An 8,883-nucleotide genomic window follows, 5' to 3' on the forward strand; every position below is an offset into this window, starting at 1 on the left:
GCTCAGCATTGTGAGTGCTGGTGCCTTCCCTCACAAGCAGCTGATTAAAGGCTGCCCAGGCGGCCTAGGTGCCACTGTTGTAGGCGGTGTGCCACCAGCTGGGCTGGTAGCTGAGGCTGGAGCTGGCCAGGAAGAGGGAGGCAGCACAACCTAAGGATTTACAGAAGTCTTTCCTCAGGGTCTCGTCAAAGTCCACACATGCTTACTGATCTCCAACATTGCTGCTTTTAATAGGTTTTCACTGATTCGGTGGCAACAGGATCTCCCATCTCTGCAAAAGGTTGTCAGAGCTCTGCCAGCTGGCTTAACTTCCGTTTTTCCCTCTATATTGTCTTTTCTTCCATTCCCTCTTTATCCTCTTTCTCTATGGTAACCTATGAGAGGCATGGAATATGGGAAAATCTTATCACTTCTGAGTATTGTTCCATCAGCATTAATGACTACCACCTTTGCTCAGTCCTTAGCACAACTTCTGAACTCCACTCATCCCTTAGATCTCCACCAATAACTCACCTGTGTGGAGCCCACTCAAGCATAAATGAAAAATTACATTGAATTCTGACTTGGCAAACAGAAGACTTAGTAGGTCACATCTGTTCAACAACTGTGGTGGTGTAAACTACATTTGTTATGTAACCTTCAGCCTGAAGTCCTCTCTATAAACTAGCCCCAGTAACAAGTTCAGGAACTCCTGTCTGGTATCTTTTGATGGGGAGGAGTTTGTTAGTGCATATAGTGGGTACAGGAGGCCTTCCCCTCCGGTTCCTCAAAATCTTTCATTTCTACAGTAACACACACTACCTTCCTTGCTGTAGTGCAGACTTTGTATAGGGACATGACTGATTGGTTTATAGTGGGTCTGCTAATTAAGTCAGTATTCACTGTGCACATTGCTGGAGCCCTGGCCAGAAAAATAGCATAGTTTACAAAGTCCTACCATTCTCACCTGTCATCCTCAGTTTTTTGCTGGAGTTTTCCACTTGCATAACACAGCCAACAGGACTGAAGAGGATCTGCCTGCTCAGAAGCCTTAATTCATGGTCTGATGAATGAATTACAGGGACTGATTGAGATGCTGGTGTTACTTGAATTCTGATGCCTCTGATAGGAAGGTAGTAGTCTCTTGCAAAAAGTTTGTACTTCACTGTGAAACAAAACTGCTGAAATGACTGGCATGTTACCAGGAAGGAACCAGGTTACCATTCATACCCTTTTCTTTTCAAAACAAGGCATTGCATGGCTACAGTTTCCTATCCCCCTCCCAGTTTTTCAGAGTGGCTTACTAAACAGTTAAAAAATGTAACATGTGGGCATGTTAGCAATACTGCCAGTCTGCTCCTTTCCATATTTCATCAGACTGTCTTCCCAGAAGGCAAGACCTGCATGCACAGCCCTCTCACAGTTTCTCAGGCACTAATATCCAGTTGTTGCGCAGCACTGCAAACCCCTGAGTGCCTCTGAAGAATATTGCTGTGAACAAAATCAAGCCCTCATGAGAAATGCCCCATTGAGTCAGACTAATGGTCCATTTAATTCATGGCAATTCAGCTGCTGCTTGGGGAGTCAAGCGAATTGGCCACTTCCTGAAGTCTGTTCACTCTGGCTGCCTGCTGTACGGATGGCAGAGGATTCTACTTAATTTAGTGTTTTGTTAGACTGGAATAATGTACATGCTTGTGTATAGTGCAGGAGCAACTCTGATAGTCTGGGGAGCATCAGAAGGCATAAGCTACGTAACAGCATTACTTTTATAGTTATCTGTATTTATCTGCCTGCATTCTCCTTTGTTTGCTGGACAAGTGTGAATCTTCCTATGTTTGTGTGTTACCCTGTCTGTCATCTTTCTCCCCAAGGTTTCTACCACTGACAGCTTAGGGTGGCTTCACCAGGTTTAGCAATAACATCAGCTGTACTATTGGATGGACACTTCTACTTTAGCTGTTGGGCTGTCTAGACTTGAGCCCCATAATGAAGCTGGACATTACACTGAGAGCAAAGGTGATGAGATTTGGGTAAACTTTCTCTTTCAATGTAAAAATCATGCCAAATATGGGATAGTGTAGGGAAAAAATTATTTGTGCACAAGATCAAAAGCTGATCCTTGGTGTGCTAGAGAAGGAAATAATATAGAAAAGTTCCTATTCAGTCCTAGACACAATCATATTTCTTTCTCTACCAAATGTTTGAGACAAAGACAAACCATGTTTTACAGCAAACTTTTCGCAGTTAGAGACACACAGTCTACGCTGAATACCCTGAATGATTCCTGGCCTGTTCAGAAGCATCCCTTGCTTCTCCTTAGCAGGTCAAATTACTTACTACTGCAACAGTAGCTAAATTAATACAAAGGGTCTAGGATGTGGGGATGTCTGTAGTTCGTCTTCTTTGTAGTCCATCATGGAACTACTCCTTTTGGAGCAGTGATTTTTGAACTGTAAATAGGAAGCTGCACGGGGTGGGGAAGGAAGAAATTATTTTTTTTCAGTATGATTTTTGGGTTGACCACCCTTCCATTTTAAAGTTCTTGGCAAGTACTAATGGGTTGTTCTACACAGCGTATTTTTCAAGAAGACATTTGCAAAGGGATAACTGATGTATAAGTATTTGCTAATGGAGGAGGGATGAGATACACTTGAATCTAGAAAGTCAAATATGGAAAGTGTCTGATATTGCCACAGAAAATCACCAGCTAGCAAGTAAGCTGGAAGAAAGAACCACAAATTCTTGATGCTAAGTTAAAGCAAATTCAATGTATGTTGAAATCTTAATTTCTATATTTCTCTGTTGTTTAGGGGTTTTTTAATTGAATATTTTTTTGTTCATCTGAAAATTGTTAAAAAATAAAAATTAAAAAAAAAATTCTGAAACTAATCCTCTGCCCCCAATGACCATGATCTCCTACATCTGGAGAAATCACTACCAGAGCAGTATCAGCATGCATTCATTTTTCTTTGAAATAATTTCTGATCATACTGTGAAGAATTGACTGCTTAGTATGAGGTGTTGCTCATGTTGACAACAGTGGTTTTTAATTTCCTAGTTCTTCAAACAAAGATTTGTTTTGTTGATGACTTGTGATTATGTCTACTAGTTCCATTTCCCTCTGAGAGGGGTGGTCGAGCAAGGAAAACAAAAATTTGTCTTAACTGTATTACAGGATGACAGAATGATGCGCACTGTCGGCACGCCTTCCAGAGCTGTCATCTTTGTCTTGTCCATATTACCAATCTGCTCTTGTACTGGTGAAGTCTCCTACTTCAGGCATGAGGACAACCTACAATTTTCACCCAGTATATTTATTACACTCTTACCTTGAAAACAAGCTAAGCCATTGAACACTTTTCAGAAGGCTTTGGCAACACACTAGTATTATTAGTCAAAAAGTAAACTTTCTCACCCAATCTCTGAAATGGCATGTTTCCAGAAGAATGAGATACGCATTTAAACTTCAAATTGTAATAGCACGCATTGAAGGATAAAACAGAAACATACACAGAACTAAGGCAGTCTAAAAAATGTTCTTAAGGGAAAATGCTTCTTGAAGTTATGTTCACACATTGTGAGATTAGAGTTTATTTTCTCTATGTCCCTCTCACTGCTTCCATTCACTGTACTGAAGAGAGAATATAACCTTAAATTAAATTGGAGACATTTTGTTTGTTTGTGAGGGATGGGTGGATATTTTTGTTCTTTTTGTTTATTTTTTTAAGTGTTCACACAGAGCTAAAACCAAAAATAAGTGGCCCAACCTACAATCCAAAATGTTGGGCACAGGCAGAAGTTAAAAGCAGACACATCATAATAAAGCTTTTGTGGATGCAACAGGCCCTCAAGAGTCAGAAGGGAGGCTGACACATAAAAAAACTTACTTGATATGACTTTCAGACAGTGTTCAGGTATTGAATAAGAATCCCCTAATTAAATGGCATTATATATATATATATATATATAAACATTCTCCTAACAGCCTACTCACCATGATGTAGTAGCTGGAAGCCAAAACCAATAAACATGTCCCTGTTGTCTTCAGCAACAGGTTTTCCAAAAAGTTTTTTTAGCAAGGCAGAAATGGAATTAAATAGCTCACATCACCCTTATTGCAAGGCACCTCTATTCTTCTACTTGGATTACTCTCATTTCTAGAATTTGAAGCACAGCTTTATCAAAGCACACTAACACCACTTCTAAGGGTCTAGTATATGTACAACAGCCTTCCTCACAACTCATAGAGAGCTAAACCTTCTCCTCATACAGCAATGTATTTTGTATCTCACAACCTTGCAGAGGGCAGACAGTATTTCAGTGAAGTCTCACCTTTGAAGTGATAGAGTAGGCAAGGCTTTCAAGAAAGCTAGAAAAAAGTCCCTAAAATTCTGAAGGTTAGAGCTTCTCTGAAAGGGTGTGTGGTAAAGGAGTGCCTCTGAATGTTTTATTTCATTATTAGATTTATAGAGTCTCAGGCCTGCTCTGCTCTTACCAAGTACTTACTGAAGCAAAGTAGGAAATACGAATAATTTTTTCTTTAATATAGATTGTTTACTGTCAGAATTCATATAATGTTTTGATAGCAACTGCTATATACCCCTTTCTCATTAGGTCATGTCAAACTGGACAATAAAATTATTCACTTAGTTATCCAGTCAGAGCCACATAGCTACCAACACATGAAAGCAAATTCCTGCCCCAAGCAAAATACCCAGGTCGCAACTTCACGGAAGACTATATGAGTAGATGACAAGCTATTATTCATTACTGTAGCACTTTCTGTCCCCATCTGTTTTCAACAGATCTCTCACCTCTTCAAAGGCTGAAGAACAGAACCACAAAATCCAGGGTACTAGAGATTTTCTTCCAAAGCTGCCACTAACAACTGCTCGACCCTCTCCTGTCAATGCCAGGATTTCTCTTCCAGCAGAATCATAGTTCCCTATCTGACTTACACACAAACTCCATGTCAGATTTTGAAAAACTATTCCTTTTCTAGGAGCATTCATGCCTCCTCTGCTTAGGAGACTGACTTTCCTCAAGGAATCATTTCACACCTGTGCACTGTGGTCTTTATAGCAGCTCTTTCTGGTAAATGATCAGCTACAGCTGGAGGAAACAAGTAGGTCTTTTTCAGGTTCTTGCCATATGCTATATTTAATTTACACCTTAGCAAAGATTTTTGCCATTGTGGATTTTGTGGATCAGAGACTGTGGGTTTTTTTCATGTTTCTGGTTGACAAAACAACACTTAATTTGTAAAGGCAAAGCTTTATTGAGACACTGGTTCAGTTTTTCTCACGACCCCCAAGTATTCAGTGATAATGAGGATTTCAGGCGTTCATACTTCCTTCCCATACCACTGTGTGCTTGTTCTGTTTCTGTGCCACCATGCTCTACTTTTGCCAGTTCCTTGCTGTGCTTTTTTTTTTTTTTTCCCCTCCTGTGCTAGCTAATTTTTAACCTGGATCAGTTTCCTGATCTGGTTCATAGGGCAGCCCTACAAAAGACGTGTTAATGCAACTGAAAGAGCTGACAGGAGTAGAAATAAGTGACCAGAGGAGGAAATGCTTCAAAACAACATTGTTGCCAAATGCTTTGTCATGTAGAAAAGTCTCCAGGCTTCCTTTTATTGAAGAAGAATTGGCCATTACTGAAATGCACACCCTGCTTGCTTTAAGCAAACTCTCATGCTTGTAGCAGGAAGATTACTGGTCTTAAAGCATAGACCACCCCTTCAGTTTTCACATGTGTGCATGTTTGACATAATGCTGAAGTCTCCACAAACTGAATGATTCATAATTTGAATACAGAATACTGATGCTTTAACAGCTAAAAAAAGTCCCTAGAATTCTGAAGGTTTGAACTTCTCTGAAAGGGTGTGAGGTAAAGGAGTTCCTCTGAGTTAGTTACACATTCTACATTAGTGCCTTGCTGAAGCGCTTTTAAAGTAGTAACATTATTCACTCAGACTGTAACTGTTATGAATCACAGCTACTCAGCTGTGATGATGTTTCAGCAACAGCCAAAAATATTGCTGGCTCTAATCCATGAAACCAAACAACAAAGAAGTCAGATAAAAAAAAGCCAGACTTAAAATACCAATTAGTCTCCTCATATTCAATGCCCCAGTTTACTGATCCAAAGCAGAGCTGTACGTAGCATGCTGATAAATGCTTTTACTAATTACTGCCATATCTTCCAGCCAGAAGCAATGATGTGCAAAGGTCCACAGCAGAACCAAATTAACTTCAGCAAAGTTATTCCTGATATATGCAGGCATCAGAGGATGAAATATCCGTACAGAAAAATTTGCAGAGTGACCTATAACAGTGTGCTGTTGGAAGCCTTACATACCTCAGGCTCCCTGTGGGGACCTAAGATGGAGTAATTCACCTGGGATATGCCAGAATACAGATAGGCAGTGTGTAACTATGGCATGGTGCTGGTCTGTTTGAGTAGGAACTGATTCCTTTGGGACTGTATGTGTTTGTGCAGCCTCAGCTTCTGTGGCACAGCTGGCAGTGTGGGAGACATCACACAAGCTGCTGCCACCCAGCAGAGATGTGCTGTGATGTATTTTACTCAGTGTTTTTTCCCTCAGCTACATGTTCACATCTGCTAAAAATACTTCTGTGCAAGACAGATTTGTTCCACTTCAGATGCTCACTGCCTCCCATTTAATACTTCTGTTCCTTTGTGCTCAGGTGCAATCTACACCACCTTCTGGGTTGCTGAGAATTTCATAGAACTGTTTTAAGGGCAAGGAGTCTACGGCTTTCGTGGAAAACCCATAGGTGTGCTACACTGTGTAGCCTGTTCAGAGGTGATTCTATCTCCCCTCTGGGACCCAGCATGAGAGGCATCAGACAGACAAGCAGAATGTTGTTTTTGGGCTTTTTTTTCCTCCCTTGATGAGTCCTAGGGTTGTTTTTCACAGGATTGGGTGGAATTTGCAGAGAATAACTCCAGTTCAATTTTGGCTGAATTTAATCTTCCCAGTGAGGAACAGTGAACATAAACTCAGCTGGAACCAACCTATGGCTTATGAGTAGTTAATGTGGAGTTCTCATTCTGAGGAAAATTATCTAAGTGCAAAGCTGCACTAGTGTGAGAACTGCTGGGCAGCTGGAGTCCCTGGCTTTAAGAGAAAGGAAAACAGCAGGAATGAACCAGCCCAGTTCATCCTGTAGTGGAGCTATAGGACCTTAGGCATTTATTGTCATTCCTAACCTGTGACCCATTTCCAGAGCTTCTCTCTGGTCCAGTCTTCATGATAATTGATGCATAACCTGGGAGTCTTTGGCATGCCAAGATTTTGACAGCAGCAAATGTTAAAAAATGCGGAGCTGCACTTGTAGACTGGAACTCACATTTTCCCTCAGCTGCTTCCTACTCCCTGCCTCACTGCTTTAGACAAAACAGAGATTTTCCATCCTAAGCATCATCTTTTGCTACAGATCTTCCTAGATTTGCAGTATGGCCTACTGACATCAGCCATCTCATTTCTCCCACTGAGACTCTGGGCAGATTAATGGTCAGTGTGGCTGGGTCTCTGCTGAAAGAAAATATTTCTACTGAGGCATCCCATCACATCTGCAATACCTGCACTATTTTATGGTCTGAGCAGAATACCTGCTGAGCAGAAAACAGAACTTCCAGTTTATAGAGTTTTCAGACAGCTGCATTTTTTCCTGGAGAGACTAACCCATGCTCTGACCCATCTGTTCAGATGCAGGGACAGTGTTAAAGTCACAGGGTGAGGATGCAATGCTGCCTTTATTGAATGTGGTCTGCAGAAACAAGGGATGATTTTTCCCAGTAAGTTCTAGCTGTCACTACAGCCAGTCCCTGGTAGTCTGTACTTTGAGCTCAGCTGGGCTCAGCTCCCATGAATGTTTTCACTGGCCAGCTGTCAAGGAGGTGCTGATGGGCATCATCTAATCTGAAGCAAATGAGAGTACCTTCAAAGCTAAAGTGATAAGGTCTCTATCCACATCATCTGAACAGTTATATAAATGTATGAGTGGTCAAAGAAAGTCCCTTGCTCTGCTGCCAAAGCCAGCTGAACTTGGGGGTGAAGCTGGAGGATGCAACTAAGTGGTGTAGAATTAGAAAGATACTTTGTTTCAGATCTGACAAAGGAAGATGACCAGCAGTAATGTTTGAACTGTGCAGGTTATTCTCTTTCCATTACTGTAGACTTCTGCAAATGCTCATGTCCCCTCTGCCCGCTTTCTACCTATGGCTTTCAAGATAAAATTCACATCTTTTTCTGAATGGTGTGTCAGGCTATTAAGTGCTATATTGATATCAGTTTAAATTGCAAAAGAATGAAGGGCACAGAGCAGGTATGCTCAAGGTCAGTCACCCTGCAAATGCTCTAAGTCTGCTATGGACTTTGAAGGGAGATGTTCTGGGCTGGGGAAGCAATAGAGGGACATTAGATCTGCATTCAGCAGGGGCTCTACCATTCCGAGGCAGCCATTTAATGCTGTCTTGGTTTTCCTTTCACCTTAGAGTTACAGTCCTTTATTTAACTCTTCAGATAGCTTGATTTCTTAATGTTTGAAAGGACTACATAATATTTAAATGGATAGAGATAGGAAAGAACAAAGTGATATCCTAAAATATATAGGCCATGGGATTTTGCATGATTTGAAAATATCACGTCCTCTGCAGTATATCTTAGGAACTCCTGGATGGAGCTCCTATATGTGGCTGACTTGAATCCAAACATTCAGACCCTATTACAAAACGTAACCAGCCTGAATTACCACTGATTTTATCAAAAATGTTCGGTTGTTCCTACATTAATGTAAAAAGAATCTCTCTCTTAGATAGACAATTATTATTGTTAATTATTATTATTTCATTTTTTAAAGTTTTTTGTTTGTA

This window comes from Poecile atricapillus, chromosome 1 (assembly GCF_030490865.1).
Source record: "Poecile atricapillus isolate bPoeAtr1 chromosome 1, bPoeAtr1.hap1, whole genome shotgun sequence".
NCBI classification, from domain to species: Eukaryota; Metazoa; Chordata; class Aves; order Passeriformes; family Paridae; genus Poecile; species Poecile atricapillus.